General features: G+C 52.4%; 1 pseudogene; it reads right to left on the bottom strand.

The window, feature by feature from the left end:
- Positions 1–2,044: 2,044 nt before the first annotated feature.
- The window catches only part of LOC141101382 (glycosylphosphatidylinositol anchor attachment 1 protein-like), a 35,471-nt pseudogene continuing 21,168 nt past the window's right edge, over positions 2,045–16,347 (bottom strand).

Here is a 16,347-nt window from a genome sequence, read left to right as displayed (position 1 = left end):
GCGGCGGAATCGCATCGCGGAAAAAATCGCAGCATGCTCATTCTTTTGTGCGGAATCGCAAAGAATTGCCGCGATTCCGCACCCATAGGAATGCATGAGAATCGCTTACTTCCCGCATGTGGCTATGCCCACCATGCGGGAAGTTAAGCGTCTCATGTGCGGTTGGTACCCACGGTGTGGAGGAGAGGAGACTGTCCTCCAGGCCCTGGGTACCATACCCCTGTAAAAAAAAGAATAAAAAATATTTACCTTCCGACATCCCGCGCTGCATTCCCGGGCCACAGCATTCCCAGTAATGCCTTGCGGCAAGGTCCTGTGATGACGTGGCCTCGCGAGATCGCTATAGTAATGCGAGACCAACGTCATCACAGGTCTCGCAAGGCATCGCTGGGAACGCTGAGGCCCAGGATGGCAGCGCGGGACGTCGGAAGGTAAATATACCCCGATTTTTTATTTTTTTATCATTTTTAACATTCTATCTTTTACTATTGAAGCCGCATAGGCGGCCTCAATAGTAAAAAGCTGCTCACACATGTCAAACACTATGTTTGACGAGTGTGACCAACCTGTCAATCACTTTCCAAGCGATGCTTCAAATCGCTCGGAAAGTGCTTGAGAAAATCGCGGCAAAATCGCGAACAGAATCGCGGTGAAATCGCACGGAATTAAACGCGCGATTTCTGGGAAGGAGTCCGGTTTTCACTGAGCGTTTTAAAACGCTACGTGGGCACATAGCCTTAAACACATTTATTTATTGCGGATTTCCCCTGTAACTTGGGATTCCATATTAACTGCAGTTACAGGGGAAATTCACCCTCTCGCCTGCACTGCAGAGCTGATCCGGGTTTCCTTCCCCCAAGATCCAGCAGCTCCTGCTCGCTCCCAGCACTAGGGTTTATACACTGAAAAGCCAACCACACCATTACTGACCCACTGCCAACTCGGTCATGCTGAAGGATGCTGCAGGCAGCAGATCGCTCTCCGCGGCATCTGCAGACTCTGTCACATGCACTCAATGCCAATGGCGAATTGGCCAATCCTGGCGTTCTGTGGCAAATGCCAAGCGTCCTGCACGGTGTTGGGCTGTGAGCACAGCCCCCATCTGTGGACGTCGGGCCCTCTGACCATCCTCATGGAGTCAGTTCTAACCGTTTGTGCAGACAAATGCATATTTGTGTCCTGCTGGAGGTCATTTTGTAGGGCTCTGACAGTGCTCACCCTGTTCCTCCTTGCACAAAGGCTGAGTTAGCGGTCCTGCTGCTGGGTTGTTGCCCTCCTACAGCCCCTCTACTTCTCCTGGTGTACTGGCCTGTCTCCTGGTAGCACCTTCAGCCTCTGGACACTACGCTGACAGACACAGCAAACCTTCTTGCCACAGCTCGCATTGATGTGCCATCCTGGATGAGCTGCACTACCTGAGCCACTTGTGTAGGTTGTAGAGTCCGTCTCATGCTACCACGAGTGTGAAAGCACAACCAACATTCAAAAGTGACCAAAACATCAGCCAGAAAGCATTGGTACTGAGATGTGGTCTGTGGTCCCCACCTGCAGAACTACTCCTTTATTGAGGGTGTCTTGATAATTGCCAATAATTTCCATCTGTTGTCTATTCCATTTTCACAACAGCATGTAAAATTGATTGTCAATCAGTGTTGCTTCCTAAGGGGACAGTTTGATTTCACAGAAGTTTGATTTACTTGGAGTTATATTCTGTTGTTTGAGTGTTCCCTTTATTTTTTTGAGCAGTGTACTATATGCTGCAATATCCCAGCACTGCAGAATATAGGGAACATTAATGGTCTCATATGAAGCCCAGACACAGGTAGGTGACAAATATGGCTACGATGTGAGCCTTCCGTTGGCCCCCGGCTGCCATTACAACCCATCAGTACCCTGTTTTGATGGAGGTCAATGTGTACCAGCAAAGGAACCACATAAATGTTGCAGTCAGTGATTGATCTAAATGTGTAAAACAGCAGCAATCGGAGCTGGCACCATTTGCAGCTGTTAGAGATTGGTGCTGAATATTTTTCCTTTTCATCGATTGTTTTACTTTGATTTTTATTTCCATTTTCTTACCATTTTTACCGCTAGGGGCGCCATCTACATACTAATGTGTACAATTCCCATTGAAGTCAATGCTGTATACAAGCTCCCTCTAGTGGTGGCTAGTTATCATTGCACTTTTCTGTTGAAGGACAAGAACAACGTATATCAGGAAAGATTCAGTGAGTGCAGCCATCGCCCTGGTAATGTCAGAGCAATACGGGGGGTGTCAGGAAATGAACCAATCATTATTGTACACACAGCTTTGCAGTTTATGATATTCGGAGGATGAGAATGAGGATAATGAAGCCAATGGCCGACATGTAAATCCCGATAGACACAAATCTGGAGGGGGAAGGAAGCAGGTAGAAGAAGTAGGACTGGTGCAGCCGCTCCGACAGGTTGTTCAGTTTGCCGAACATCCCTTCAATAGTCCTGGGAATGAAAAGAAAGGAAACAGTTCCGGTCCAGGATTGTTTGGCCTCCTCTAGTGGACGCTTGATGGAGGGCACCGTCACCGCAGCAGTACTAGAAGCGTGGCGTTACTGACCCCCCATGTGCAGTACTAGAAGCGTCGCCTTCCTGACCCCCCCCGTGTGCAGTGCTAAGAGCATGGCGTTTCTGACCCCCCGCATACAGTACTAGAAGCATGAGGTTACTGAACCCCCCAGCGTGCAGTACTAGAAGTGTTGCGTTACTGACCCCACCGTGTGCAGTACTAGATGTATGGTGTTACTGAACCCACCGTGTGCAGTACCAGGAAGTCACAGGACCACATTGTCCGTTACTTACTCTCCGATGGTGACCATCTCGTATTTGTACTGGCGAAAGCTGTTGATGCCGCGCAGGGTGATGGCTTCGATGTGGTAGCGGAGGAAGAGGCTGTGGTCTCCCTGAGGTTGGCCGGAGCCTTGCTTCAGGACCATGAGCAGCATTGTGTGCAGGTATCCGGGGAAGGTGTCGTAGTCACTGCGCTGCAGCTGATCAATGAGAGAAGGAAGCGATGTCAGCAGGAGGAAAAGTAAGGAGCGCCGCACTTCACCCATACGCCGGGAGGGGGTGGGGTGGGCCATGGTGTATGTGTAAGTTAGTGATGCCTAGAAAGTAGAGTTACATCTACATGTGACACTGTAAGGCTGTGTGCCCACGTTGCTTTTTTTAGCATTTTTGCGGCCGCAGAAACGCTTAAAAAACGCACTCCCATGCAATCCTATGGGATTCCGCAGTTGCTGTGCCCATGCTGAGGAATCGCATAGCGGTAAAATCCGCAGGATGTCCATTATTTCAGCAGAATCGCGGTGATTCCGCCGCCATAGGATTCCATTGAAACGTTCGCTTTACTCATGTGGCTATGCCCTCCATGTGTGAAGTGAGCGCTTCAAGTGTGACCAACCTGTCAATCACTTTTGCTTCAAATCGCTTGGAAAAGCGCAAGCATTCTGTAAGCTCAAAACGCTTGTGCGAATTCCACATGCGTTTTACCCGTGGTGGGGAGTTGCGGAAATACTGCGGACATTTCCGCAGCATTTCTACAACGTGGGCACATAGCCTAAAGCTGACGGGGGCGGCAGCGGCCTCTCTGTGCCTCCCCTTGCCCTGGATGGTGCACAGCAGCTGGTCCTTCTGCCAGAACACTAGCAACAGGTTGACCATATCCAGGTTGGGCAGCTGCCCGTTCAGCCCTTCCATGACCACATCAAAGCTGGTGATGACGTCGCTGCTGATCTCTAGGGACAAGGCGGCCTGGATGGCTCCCGCTCATCCTATCATCACTGTATGTCTGTAAAGTGCAAAGAACACACGTGCAATACTCAGGACAGCCACTAGATGGCAGCAGACACTAAAAGAATGTAAGGGGCCCACCCAGCACTAGAGGGGCATTCACACTGCACTCATGTCAAGATATCAGATGGGCGTCCCTGCTCTAGATAGAGGATCAGCTCCAATATTGCTAATAAGCCAGGTACACAACAGCACCTCATACATCAAGGGTAATTTAGCATTTACATGTGGACCTGCAGCACTATAAAACCCAGTAGGTACCGGTCACGTTGACGTCGTGGTAGCCCTCCAGCCAGGCCTCCATGCCAATCAGGTCGTGCTCGTTCACCAGGAAGATGATGTCCTTCGCCCAGGAGATCTGACCTGCGAGTGCACGGGACCAGAGTGACAGGCGTGTTATGAATGGATACATGTGCCTGATCACTTGTTATGTGATGTGATGTGTTATGTGATGGATCTGGATAAGTTGGGAACTTGGGCCAAAAGGTGGCACATGCAGTTTAACAATGATAAATGTAAGGTTATACACATGGGAAGAAGGAATCAATATCACCATTACACACTGAACGGGAAACCTCTGGGTAAATCTGACCCGGAGAAGGACTTGGGGATCCTAGTTAATGATAAACTTACCTGGAGCAGCCAGTGTCAGGCAGCGGCTGCCAAGGCAAACAGGATCATTGGGTGCATTAAAGGAGGTCTGGATACACATGATGAGAGCATTATACTGCCTCTGTACAAATCTCTGTGTACAGTGTACAGTTTTGGGCACCGGTGCTCAGGAAGGATATAATGGAACTAGAGCAGGTACAAAGGAGGGCAACAAAATTAATAAAGGGGATGGAGGAACTACAATACCCAGAGAGATTAGCAAAACTAGGATTATTTAGTCTAAAAAAAAGACGACTGAGGGGCGATCTAATAACCATGTATAAGGGGACAATACAAATATCTCTCCGAGGATCTATTTATACCAAGGAAGGTGACGGTCACAAGGGGGCATTCTCTGCATCTGGAGGAGAGAAGGTTTTTCCACCAACATAGAAAAGGATTCTTTACTGTTAGGGCAGTGGGAATCTGGAATTCCCTGCCTGAGGAGGTGGTGATGGCGAACTCAGTCGAGGGGTGCAAGAGAGGCCTGGATGTCTTCCTGGAGCGTAACGATATTGTATCTTACAGTTATTGTTAGGTTCTTTAGAAGGACGTAGATCTGGGGATTTATTCTGACAGAATTTTATAGGCTGAACTGGATGGACAAATGTCTTTCTTCGGCCTTATTAACCATATTACTATGTTACCATTTACCGTACATGGCCCCTCACATACAGTGCAGACCGCCGCCGCTTCTGCCGTAAGAATCCAGAGAATCTAATGTACTTATGGTGACTGTCCAATAATCCGGAATATCTGATGATCTGACACTAGGAGGTGCTATGGATTATACTGATGTGAAGCTCTCAGAGGTGACTTCCATCTAATCCAACCTAAAAGTCAGAACCAGCGGGAAAATTAACACCTTCACGCTCCAGGACATACAGAGCAGTCAAGGAGCACGTCAGAGGGGCTAACGAGCACTTAATGGGGGGGTAAATAGTGCACCAAAGGGTGTAAAGTTTGCCTGCTCTTATGGAAAAGTGTAGTATGTGTGGCAGGTGTTGCATTGCGTCACTAATCGGAGGGGGTCCGGGTCCCGAGACCCTCACCGATAAGTCAAAGCAGCGCTCTGCAGTGTGCAGCGCCTGCATGGGCTCAATAGTAAGTGTACGGGTCCTTACACAGACGTGTGTGCCGCTTCTACATGATGTGTGTGCGCAGAATGGTATTTTGAGCGATCGCTGGGGTGTCTAAGGACCGGAACCCCACCAAACAGAAACACTATGCAGCGACTGCAATATAAAAACAACTTTTACAATATGACAGTTAAAGTTAGAACTTCTGAAGTGAACTCCATAAAGTTTTTAAAACATTCATGAAGGCAAAAGCCCAAAGTGCAGAAATTCAGCAGCCACTCCCCCCCACTCCCAAAATTGCAAAAAAAGTGATCAGGCACATGTACCGAAAACTGGGCTAATAACATCAGCTCAGAGCTCAGACCCCAAACTCTCACACGGCTCCATCGACGGAAAATTAAAGTTGAGGGTCTCCAAAAATGGTCTATGAATTATAAGAGCTGCATAAGAACATTAGAAAAGTTAGGGTACCTCTGTGATTGATCAGGGGTCTCAGAGAACCCCCGGGGCTGCCACGTATTATAACGCAGCCCCTCTCCGGTGGTCTCACCTCGGAAATAGGAGGCCAGCGCCAGCAGCAGCCCCACCGCCTGGTTGTTGTTCTGGCCCTCGCTGCAGGGGACGCTGAACACCAGGGACTCGGTACTGGCGGAGTGGGGGGCCCGCAGGATGGCAACACGTTGGTGCCTTTCACCATCTGACAACAGAAGTGCAGGATAAGGTTATTACAGGTGCCGTCCCCTCCGGCCACAGCCGTATCCCCCAGTATACACATACGTAGCGCTCCGTGGACTCGTCAGGGAACGGCAGATCCGGACAAAGCTCTGGATGTAAACCTCCAGCCCGATCCTGCGCATCGTACTCTCCAGCCAGGCGACAGGAGAACCCCTGCGCAGAAAGCAGACGAGCGTCAGCTGTCACCCTGCTCCGAGCACTGATTGCCTCCTGTACCAATGGCGTGTTACAATGTGTCAGCCAAACCCAGGAACCAGCCGACCCCGATCAGGTAGCTGATGATGCTGGGGGGGGGGGGGGAGCACAGAATTATGAGTGACCCCTGATTTAATGAAGACCCTTCATAGACGGAGGCCCCCGACAGACCATTACAGAAAGAGCGGAAAAGCACAATGTTCTCTCTCTCCCTCAGAGTTTCACTCTCTCTCCCCCAGCGTTTCAATCTCTCTCTCTCCCCCAGCGTTTCAATCTCTCTCTCTCTCCCAGCGTTTCAATCTCTCTCTCTCTCCCCCAGCGTTTCACTCTCTCCCCCAGCGTTTCACTCTCTCTCACTCTCCCCCGGCGTTTCACACTCTCTCTCTCTCTCTCTCTCCCCCCGGCGTTTCACTCTCTCTCTTTCTCTCTCCCCCCCGGCGTTTCACTCTCTCTCTCTCTCCCCCGGCGTTTCACTCTCTCTCTCTCTCTCCCCCGGCGTTTCACTCTCTCTCTCTCTCTCCCCCCCGGCGTTTCACTCTCTCTCTCTCTCCCCCGGCGTTTCACTCTCTCTCTCTCTCTCTCCCCCGGCGTTTCACTCTCTCTCTCTCTCTCTCCCCCGGCGTTTCACTCTCTCTCTCTCTCTCTCCCCCGGCGTTTCACTCTCTCTCTCTCTCTCCCCCGGCGTTTCACTCTCTCTCTCTCTCCCTCCCGGCGTTTCACTCTCTCTCTCTCCCCCAGCGTTTCACTCTCTCTCTCTCCCCCAGCGTTTCACTCTCTCTCTCTCCCCCAGCGTTTCACTCTCTCTCTCTCCCCCAGCGTTTCACTCTCTCTCTCTCCCCCAGCGTTTCACTCTCTCTCTCTCCCCCAGCGTTTCACTCTCTCTCTCCCCCAGCGTTTCACTCTCTCTCTCCCCCAGCGTTTCACTCTCTCTCTCCCCCAGCGTTTCACTCTCTCTCTCCCCCAGCGTTTCACTCTCTCTCTCCCCCAGCGTTTCACTCTCTCTCTCCCCCCCAGCGTTTCACTCTCTCTCTCCCCCCAGCGTTTCACTCTCTCACTCCCCCAGCGTTTCACTCTCTCTCTCTCTCTCCCCCAGCGTTTCTCCCTCACTCTCTCCCCCCCAGCGTTTCACTCTCACTCTCTCTCTCCCCCCCAGCGTTTCACTCTCACTCTCTCTCCCCCAGCGTTTCACTCTCACTCTCTCTCCCCCAGCGTTTCACTCTCTCTCCCCCCCCAGCGTTTCACTCTCTCTCTCTCTCTCTCTCCCCCCCCCCAGCGTTTCACTCTCTCTCTCTCTCTCCCCCCCCAGCGTTTCACTCTCTCCTCCAGAGTTTCGCGCGCTCTCTCCCCAGCTCCGCTCGTGCACTCACCAGAGCGGGGAGTTGAGCCGTGTGATGAGACGTGCCAGCACCTGTCGCCGGTTCGGGTCGGAGAGGTTGCCCATGGTGTCAGTCTGCTCCCTGTAATAAAACACAAAACTGAATGAAGCGGAGAAACGATAACTCGAGAGGTCAGTGACTGCACCGTTATAACCGAAAGTTATAATACCCAGCGTGCTGGAGTCAGGAGATGCTGGTGTTAGACCCGGGGAGGAATAATAGAAGCATAATATACCGGTATTGAGGCAAGTTATTACAGCACTCAGCGTGCTGGAGTCAGGAGGTGCTGGGGTTACAGCCGGGGAGCGATAATAGAAGCATAATATACCGGTATTGAGGCCGGTCATTACAGCACTCAGTGTGCTGGAGTCAGGAGACGACGGACATTACAGAAGAATAGAATAAGATTATGTGCGCACATTGAGCATTTGCTTTCAGAAATTTCTGCAAGGTTTCTGCATCTCATGGCTGCAAAAACAAGTTTTTGGTGCATTTATGCATGCAGTTTTGTACAGCAAAGAATGTTTTTTTGCGCTAAATAAAATATATTTGAAAAAAAAATCCTTTGTAATGTAAATTTTCTGGTTCAACCCCTTCTTTTTCATTATCAGAATGAAATGCATCAGGGTAATGGGATTAGGGCTTGGTGTCAGCAGCTGTCCCTGACACCAAGCCCTAGGAAATGAAGAGGTGTCAGCCAGACACCCTCATTACTAAACCGGTAAGGAATTAGTTAAACACAAACACACACACACACACACACAGTCACCAGCCTATGTAGGAGAATTAACAGAATAAACCTACATAGGCTGTAACCAAACAGCAACTGGCAGAAATCAGAATGCGCCACAATACCTGTTAATTTTTACAAAAATGGAAAAAAAATAGCATGGGGTCCCCCGTAATTTTCATAACCAGCAGAGGGAAAGCCGACCCCAGAAAAAAAAAATGATGTAGGGTCACCCTATATTTAATAACCAGCAAAGGCTAGACAGACAGATGAGGGCTGATAGCAATAGCCTAGGAAGGGGCCATGGATATTGGCCCCCACCCAGATTAAAAACCATCAGCTCTCAGCCACCTCAGAAATGGCGCATCAACAAGATGCGCCAAATCTGGCGCTTAGGCTTGCTCTTCCCACCTGCTCTGATGCGTTAATAAGTGGGGTAATAGTATTGGGGTTCTTGCCAGCGGTGGTGCCGTAAGCGAGATCACCGGCGCTCATCAGCTGATGAACTCGTATGACCTCTCTCACGGCAGCTCAGTGCTATACACTGCGGGAGCGATTACCTCGTGTCAGTGCATCGCTGGCAACCAGTTAGAGCGGTCACATCTCCCGATGTGACTGTTCTACAAGTGAGATCGCCGTGGGACACTGGATCACGGTGGACAGGAGAGTATATGGTGGTTATTATTTTTGATTGTTTACAGGAGACAATGGCATTGGGGATTGGGCTTTTGGTGAGTATATGTTTTTATTTGAATATGTATTTCATTATTTTTTTTTTTACTTTAAACACAGGCATCAGATGATGGGAGTAGAAGTCTCTCATCAGCCGATGCCTGTGACCTGCAGTTAGCTTTTTACCGTTGGTCACAGTCACAGTTGTGGGGTCACACGGACATCTGACAGCGTGACCCCGCAGAGCTCTGACTGACAGTAACAATCTTACCTGTGGTAAAGTTACTGCCGATCACAACCGCCTCGCCGATGTTTCCCGCACTGTAGCACAGATGACAGGGTGGGAAAAACCACAGGAAGTCTGTAAAAACGCGAACAGAAACTCAGCAAATCCGCAATCATTTTTATACCTGCGTTTCTGCTGCGGATTTGACGGACTTAATAGAAGTCAATGGGTGAAAAAACACTAAAAATTCTCAAAGAATTGAGATGCTGCAGAAAAAAAACGCACTGCAAAAACTCAAAGGAATCATGTGCAATGCACTTCAGGATTGTCACTGAATTAGCTGGGATAAGGATTGCATAGCATTTTTCGCCCATTTCCATGTGGTTGAAAAGGCACAGCCTAATACACCTGTGTGGAGACCGCACACTATAACACCTAGCGTGCTGTAGTCAGGAGACGCCGGATATTACAGCTGGGAGGGATAAAAGGAGAATAATACACTTGTGGGAAAGCCGCACATTATAACACCCAGTGTCCTGTATTATCCGGTGAATCCTAACTCCAGCACGCTGGGTGCTATAATCTGCGGCCTACACACCTGTGCATTAAACTCCTTTTATAGCACCCAGCGTGCTGGAGTCAGGAGACGCTGGATATTACAGCCAGGGAGCGATAATAGGAGTATAATTGTGGGGAGGAGGACTCCCAGACAGTGAATGGGCAGGTACCCAGGGGACCGCCTTCAGGGTTCTTGAGGGAACGATACTGGGAGGACAGTAAAAGGAAAGACTTGACTGAAGTGGTCAGGGAAAAATGGGGCGGGGCAAGCTTAAAGGGAGCAGGGGGCGCGCTGAAGTGGCAGTTGACAGGGAGCCGGACAACAGACAGGAAGACGGGGGAGACAGAGAGAACCGAGGGAGCGGACGGTGTGTTGTGGAGAGACCGACAGGGGCCTGTGAAAGGAAAACTGCGGACTCACCGACACGTGAGACTTGAGAGTCGTTCACCGGCGGCCGCTTCCCTCATACGGTCGCATTCAGCCGCCCCCGCTGTTTCCCGCCCTATTGTGACAGGTCCACGATCTCCACTGACCGCTGCAATGACAGACCATTCCTTGACAGAGGTCAGGACACTGCCCCCCTGCCTTCTCCCACAGCTGCGGCCCTGTCATCACCGGGCCCAGGAGGCGCCACCTCGCTACAGGTGGCAGTAGAGTCCCCCGTCCGGTTGGCTAAGGGGCCTCAGGCAGAGGTTAGTGAACGCCTATATTTAGAGACTGCGTCATAACTCCGCGGCGGGACGAGAGCCGCAAGGAGACGCCTGCAGCGCCCCACCGGCATCGTTTCTTCAGGGCCTGCTGTGCCCCGCCGGCATTGTTTCTTCAGGGACTGTTGTGCCCCACCGACATCGTTTCTTCAGGGCCTGTTGCGCCCCACCGTCATCGTTTCCTCAGGGCCTGTTGCGCCCCACCGGCATCGATTCTTCAGGGCCTGTTGTGCCCCACCGGCATCGTTTCTTCAGGGCCTGTTGTGCCCCATCGGCATCGTTTCCTCAGGGCCTGTTGCGCCCCACCGGCATCGTTTCTTCAGGGCCTGTTGCGCCCCACCGGCATCGCCTCTTCAGGGCCTGTCGAGCCCAGTTCCGTCCCGGAATATCGAGGTGTCAAGGCAGCGGCATCAGCGATCTCAACGTGGCCACGCTTGTGATCCTAACAGACCCCCTGGAAGGATAAGTTTAATATAGGAGCTAAGGACCCGTAGTTTGGTCATATGTGGCCTAGAGCACCCGGGCAAACCGGGTTAATCGCATTGCAATAAGAAAGTGTTGGTAGGATTGTTGAGTCCCTGCGTGGACTAGTTGTTGTTAAAGCTTTTGGTTTGCTCAAGATAGCCCCAGCGGCTACAGTTTATAAAAGTTTATTCCACAAACCATACTCAGTCTCGTGTCTCGTCACTGCATCCTGCGAACCTGCTGAACCCTACATAATACACTGGAGACTGCACATTATAGCACCCAGCATGCTGGAGTCATGAGCATCAGATATTACAGTCGGGAGGAATAAGAGGAGAATAATAAACAGTAGAAGACAGAGAGCTCAGTGTGGGGCAATATACAGGGGTCTGAGAGGGAGACACTATAATGTACAGGGGGGCTGAGGGGGAGACACTAATGTACAGGGGGGCTGAGTGGGAGACACTATAATGTACAGGGGGGCTGAGGGGGAGACACTATAATGTACAGGGGGCTGAGAGGGAGACACTAATGTACAGGGAGCTGAGGGGGAGACACTATAATGTACAGGGGGGGCTGAGGGGGAGACACTATAATGTACAGGGGGGGCTGAGGGGGAGACACTATAATGTACAGGGGGGCTGAGGGGGAGACACTATAATGTACAGGGGGGCTGAGGGGGAGACACTATAATGTACAGGGGGGGCTGAGGGGATACACTATAATGTACAGGGGGGGCTGAGGGGGAGACACTATAATGTACAGGGGGGGCTGAGGGGGAGACACTATAATGTACAGGAGGGGCTGAGGGGGAGACACTATAATGTACAGGGGGCTGAGAGGGAGACACTAATGTACAGGGAGCTGAGGGGGAGACACTATAATGTACAGGGGGGCTGAGGGGGAGACACTATAATGTACAGGGGGCTGAGGGGGAGACACTATAACGTACAGGGGGCTGAGGGGGAGACGCTAACGTACAGGGGGCTGAGGGGGAGACGCTATAATGTACAGGGGGGCTAAGGGGGGACACTATAATGTACAGGGGGGCTAAGGGGGGACACTATAATGTACAGGGGGGGCTGAAGGGGAGACACGATAATGTACAGGGGGGCTGAGGGGGAGACACTAAAATGTACAGGAGGGCTGAGGGGGAGACACTATAATGTACAGGGGGCTGAAGGGGAGACACTATAATGTACAGGGGGCTGAAGGGGAGACACTATAATGTACAGGGGGCTGAGGGGAGACACTAATGTACAGGAGGGCTGAGGGGGCGACACTAATGTACAGGGGGGCTGAGGAGGAGACACTATAATGTACAGGGGGGCTGAGGGGAGACTCTAATGTATAGGAGGGCTGAGGGGGCGACACTATAATGTACAGGGGGGCTGAGGGGGAGACACTATAATGTACAGGGGGCTGAGGGGGAGACACTATAATGTACAGGGGGCTGAGGGGGAGACACTATAATGTACAGGGGGCTGAGGGGGAGACACTATAATGTACAGGGGGCTGAGGGGGAGACACTATAATGTACAGGGGGGCTGAGGGGGAGACACTATAATGTACAGGGGGGCTGAGGGGGAGACACTAAAATGTACAGGGGGGCTGAGTGGGAGACACTATAATGTACAAGGGGGGCTGATGGGAGACACTAATGTACAGGGGGGCTGAGAGGAGACACTATAATGTACAGGGGGGCTGAGGGGGGACACTATAATGTACAGGGGGCTGAGGGGGAGACACTATAATGTACAGGGGGGGCTGAAGGGGAGACACGATAATGTACAGGGGGGCTGAGGGGGAGACACTAAAATGTACAAGGGGGGCTGAGGGGAGACACTAATGTACAGGGGGGCTGAGGGGAGACACTATAATGTACAGGGGGGCTGAGGGGAGACACTATAATGTACAGGGGGGCTGAGGGGGGACACTATAATGTACAGGGGGCTAAGGGGGAGACACTATAATGTACAGGGGGCTAAGGGGGAGACACTATAATGTACAGGGGGGCTGAGGGGAGACACTATAATGTAAAGGGGGGCGACACTATAATGTACAGGGGACTGAGGGGGAGACACTATAATGTTCCGGGGGGCTGAGGGGAGACACTATAATGTACAGGGGGGCTGAGGGGGAGACAGTATAATGTACAGGGGGCTGAGGGGAGACACTAATGTACAGGAGGGCTGAGGGGGCGACACTAATGTACAGGGGGGCTGAGGAGGAGACACTATAATGTACAGGGGGGCTGAGGGGGAGACACTATAATGTACAGGGGGCGGAGGGGAGACTCTAATATATAGGAGGGCTGAGGGGGCGACACTATAATGTACAGGGGGGCTGAGGGGGAGACACTATAATGTACAGGGGGGCTGAGGGGGAGACACTACAATGTACAGGGGGGCGGAGGGGAGACACTATAATGTACAGGGGGCGACATCATAAAGTACAGGGGACTGAGGGGGAGACACTATAATGTTCCGGGGGGCTGAGGAGGAGACACTATAATGTACAGGGGCTGAGGAGGAGACACTATAATGTACAGGGGGGCTGAGGGGGAGACACTATAATGTACAGGGGGGCTGAGGAGGAGACACTAATCTACAGGGGGGCTGAGGAGGAGACACTAATGTACAGGGGGGCTGAGGAGGAGACACTAATGTACAGGGGGGCTGAGGAGGAGACACTAATGTACAGGGGGGGCTGAGGAGGAGACACTAATGTACAGGGGGGCTGAGGAGGAGACACTAATGTACAGGGGGGCTGAGGGGGAGACACTATAATGTACAGGGGGCTGAGGGGGAGAAACTATAAAGTACAGGGGGGCTGAGGGGGGAGACACTATAATGTACAGGGGGGCTGAGGGGGGAGACACTATAATGTACAGGGGGCTGAGGGGGGAGACACTATAATGTACAGGGGGCTGAGGGGGGAGACACTATAATGTACAGGGGGACTGAGGGGGAGACACTATAATGTACAGGGGGGCTGAGGGGGGAGACACTATAATGTACACGGGGCTGAGGGGAGACACTATAACGTACAGGGAGCTGAGGGGGAGACACTATAACGTACAGGGGGCTGAGGGGGAGACACTATAACGTACAGGGGGCTGAGGGGGAGACGCTAACGTACAGGGGGCTGAGGGGGAGACGCTAACGTACAGGGGGCTGAGGGGGAGACGCTAACGTACAGGGGGCTGAGGGGGAGACGCTATAATGTACAGGGGGCTGAGTGGAAGACACTATAATGTACAGGGAGCTGAGGGGGAGACACTATAATGTACAGGGGGCTGAGTGGAAGACACTATAATGTACAGGGGGGCTGAGGGGGAGACACTATAATGTACAGGGGGGCTGAGGGGGAGACACTATAATGTACAGGGGGGCTGAGGGGGAGACACTATAATGTACAGGGGGGCTGAGGGGGAGACACTATAATGTACAGGGGGGCTGAGGGGGAGACACTATAATGTACAGGGGGGCTGAGGGGGAGACACTATAACGTACAGGGGGGGCTGAGGGGGAGACACTATAACGTACAGGGGGCTGAGGGGAGACACTATAACGTACAGGGAGCTGAGGGGAGACACTAACGTACAGGGAGCTGAGGGGGAGACACTGTAACGTACAGGGGGCTGAGGGGGAGACACTGTAACGTACAGGGGGCTGAGGGGGAGACGCTAACGTACAGGGGGCTGAGGGGGAGACGCTAACGTACAGGGGGCTGAGGGGGAGACGCTAACGTAAAGGGGGCTGAGGGGGAGACGCTAACGTACAGGGGGCTGAGGGGGAGACGCTAACGTACAGGGGGCTGAGGGGGAGACGCTAACGTACAGGGGGCTGAGGGGGAGACGCTAACGTACAGGGGGCTGAGGGGGAGACGCTAACGTACAGGGGGCTGAGGGGGAGACGCTAACGTACAGGGGGCTGAGGGGGAGACGCTAACGTACAGGGGGCTGAGGGGGAGACGCTAACGTACAGGGGGCTGAGGGGGAGAAGCTAACGTACAGGGGGCTGAGGGGGAGACGCTAACGTACAGGGGGCTGAGGGGGAGACGCTAACGTACAGGGGGCTGAGGGGGAGACGCTAACGTACAGGGGGCTGAGGGGGAGACGCTAACGTACAGGGGGCTGAGGGGGAGACGCTAACGTACAGGGGGCTGAGGGGGAGACACTAATGTACAGGGGGCTGAGGGGGAGACACTATAATGTACAGGGGGCTGAGGGGGAGACACTATAATGTACAGGGGGCTGAGGGGGAGACACTATAATGTACATGGGGGCTGAGGGGAGACACTATAATGTACATGGGGGCTGAGGGGAGACACTATAATGTACAGGGGGGCTGAGGGGAGACACTATAATATACAGGGGGCTGAGGGGGGACACTATAATGTACAGGGGGCTGAGGGAGAGACACTAAAATGTACAGGGGGGCTGAGGGGAGACACTATAATATACAGGGGGGCGACACTATAATGTACAGGGGACTGAGGGGGAGACACTATAATGTACAGAGGGCTGAGGGGAGACACTAATGTACAGGAGGGCTGAGGAGGAGACACTATAATGTACAGGGGGGCTGAGGGGAGACACTAATGTATAGGAGGGCTGAGGGGGCGACACTATTATGTACAGGGGGCTGAGGGGGAGACACTATAATGTACAGGGGGGCTGAGGGGAGACACTATAATGTACAGGGGGCGACATTATAATGTACAGGGGACTGAGGGGGAGACACTATAATGTACAGGAGGGCTGAGGGGGGAGACACTATAATGTACACGGGGCTGAGGGGAGACACTATAATGTACAGGGGGCTGAGGGGTGACACTAATGTACAGGGGGCTGAGGGGGAGACACTAATGTACAGGGGGCTGAGGAGGAGACACTATAATGTACAGGGGGGCTGAAGGGGAGAAACTATAATGTACAGGGGGGATGAGGGGGGAGACACTATAATGTACAGGGGGGCAGAGGGGGGAGACACTATAATGTACAGGGGGGCAGAGGGGGAGACACTAATGTACAGGGGGGCTGAGGAGGAGACACTATGATGTACAGGGGGGATGAGGTGGAGACACTATAATGTACAGGGGGCCTGAGGAGGAGACACT

This window comes from Dendrobates tinctorius, unplaced genomic scaffold, assembly GCF_039654945.1.
Source record: "Dendrobates tinctorius isolate UK_male_01 unplaced genomic scaffold, ASM3965494v1 ptg000116l, whole genome shotgun sequence".
NCBI classification, from domain to species: Eukaryota; Metazoa; Chordata; class Amphibia; order Anura; family Dendrobatidae; genus Dendrobates; species Dendrobates tinctorius.
This window is presented reverse-complemented; position numbering and strand designations above follow the sequence as displayed.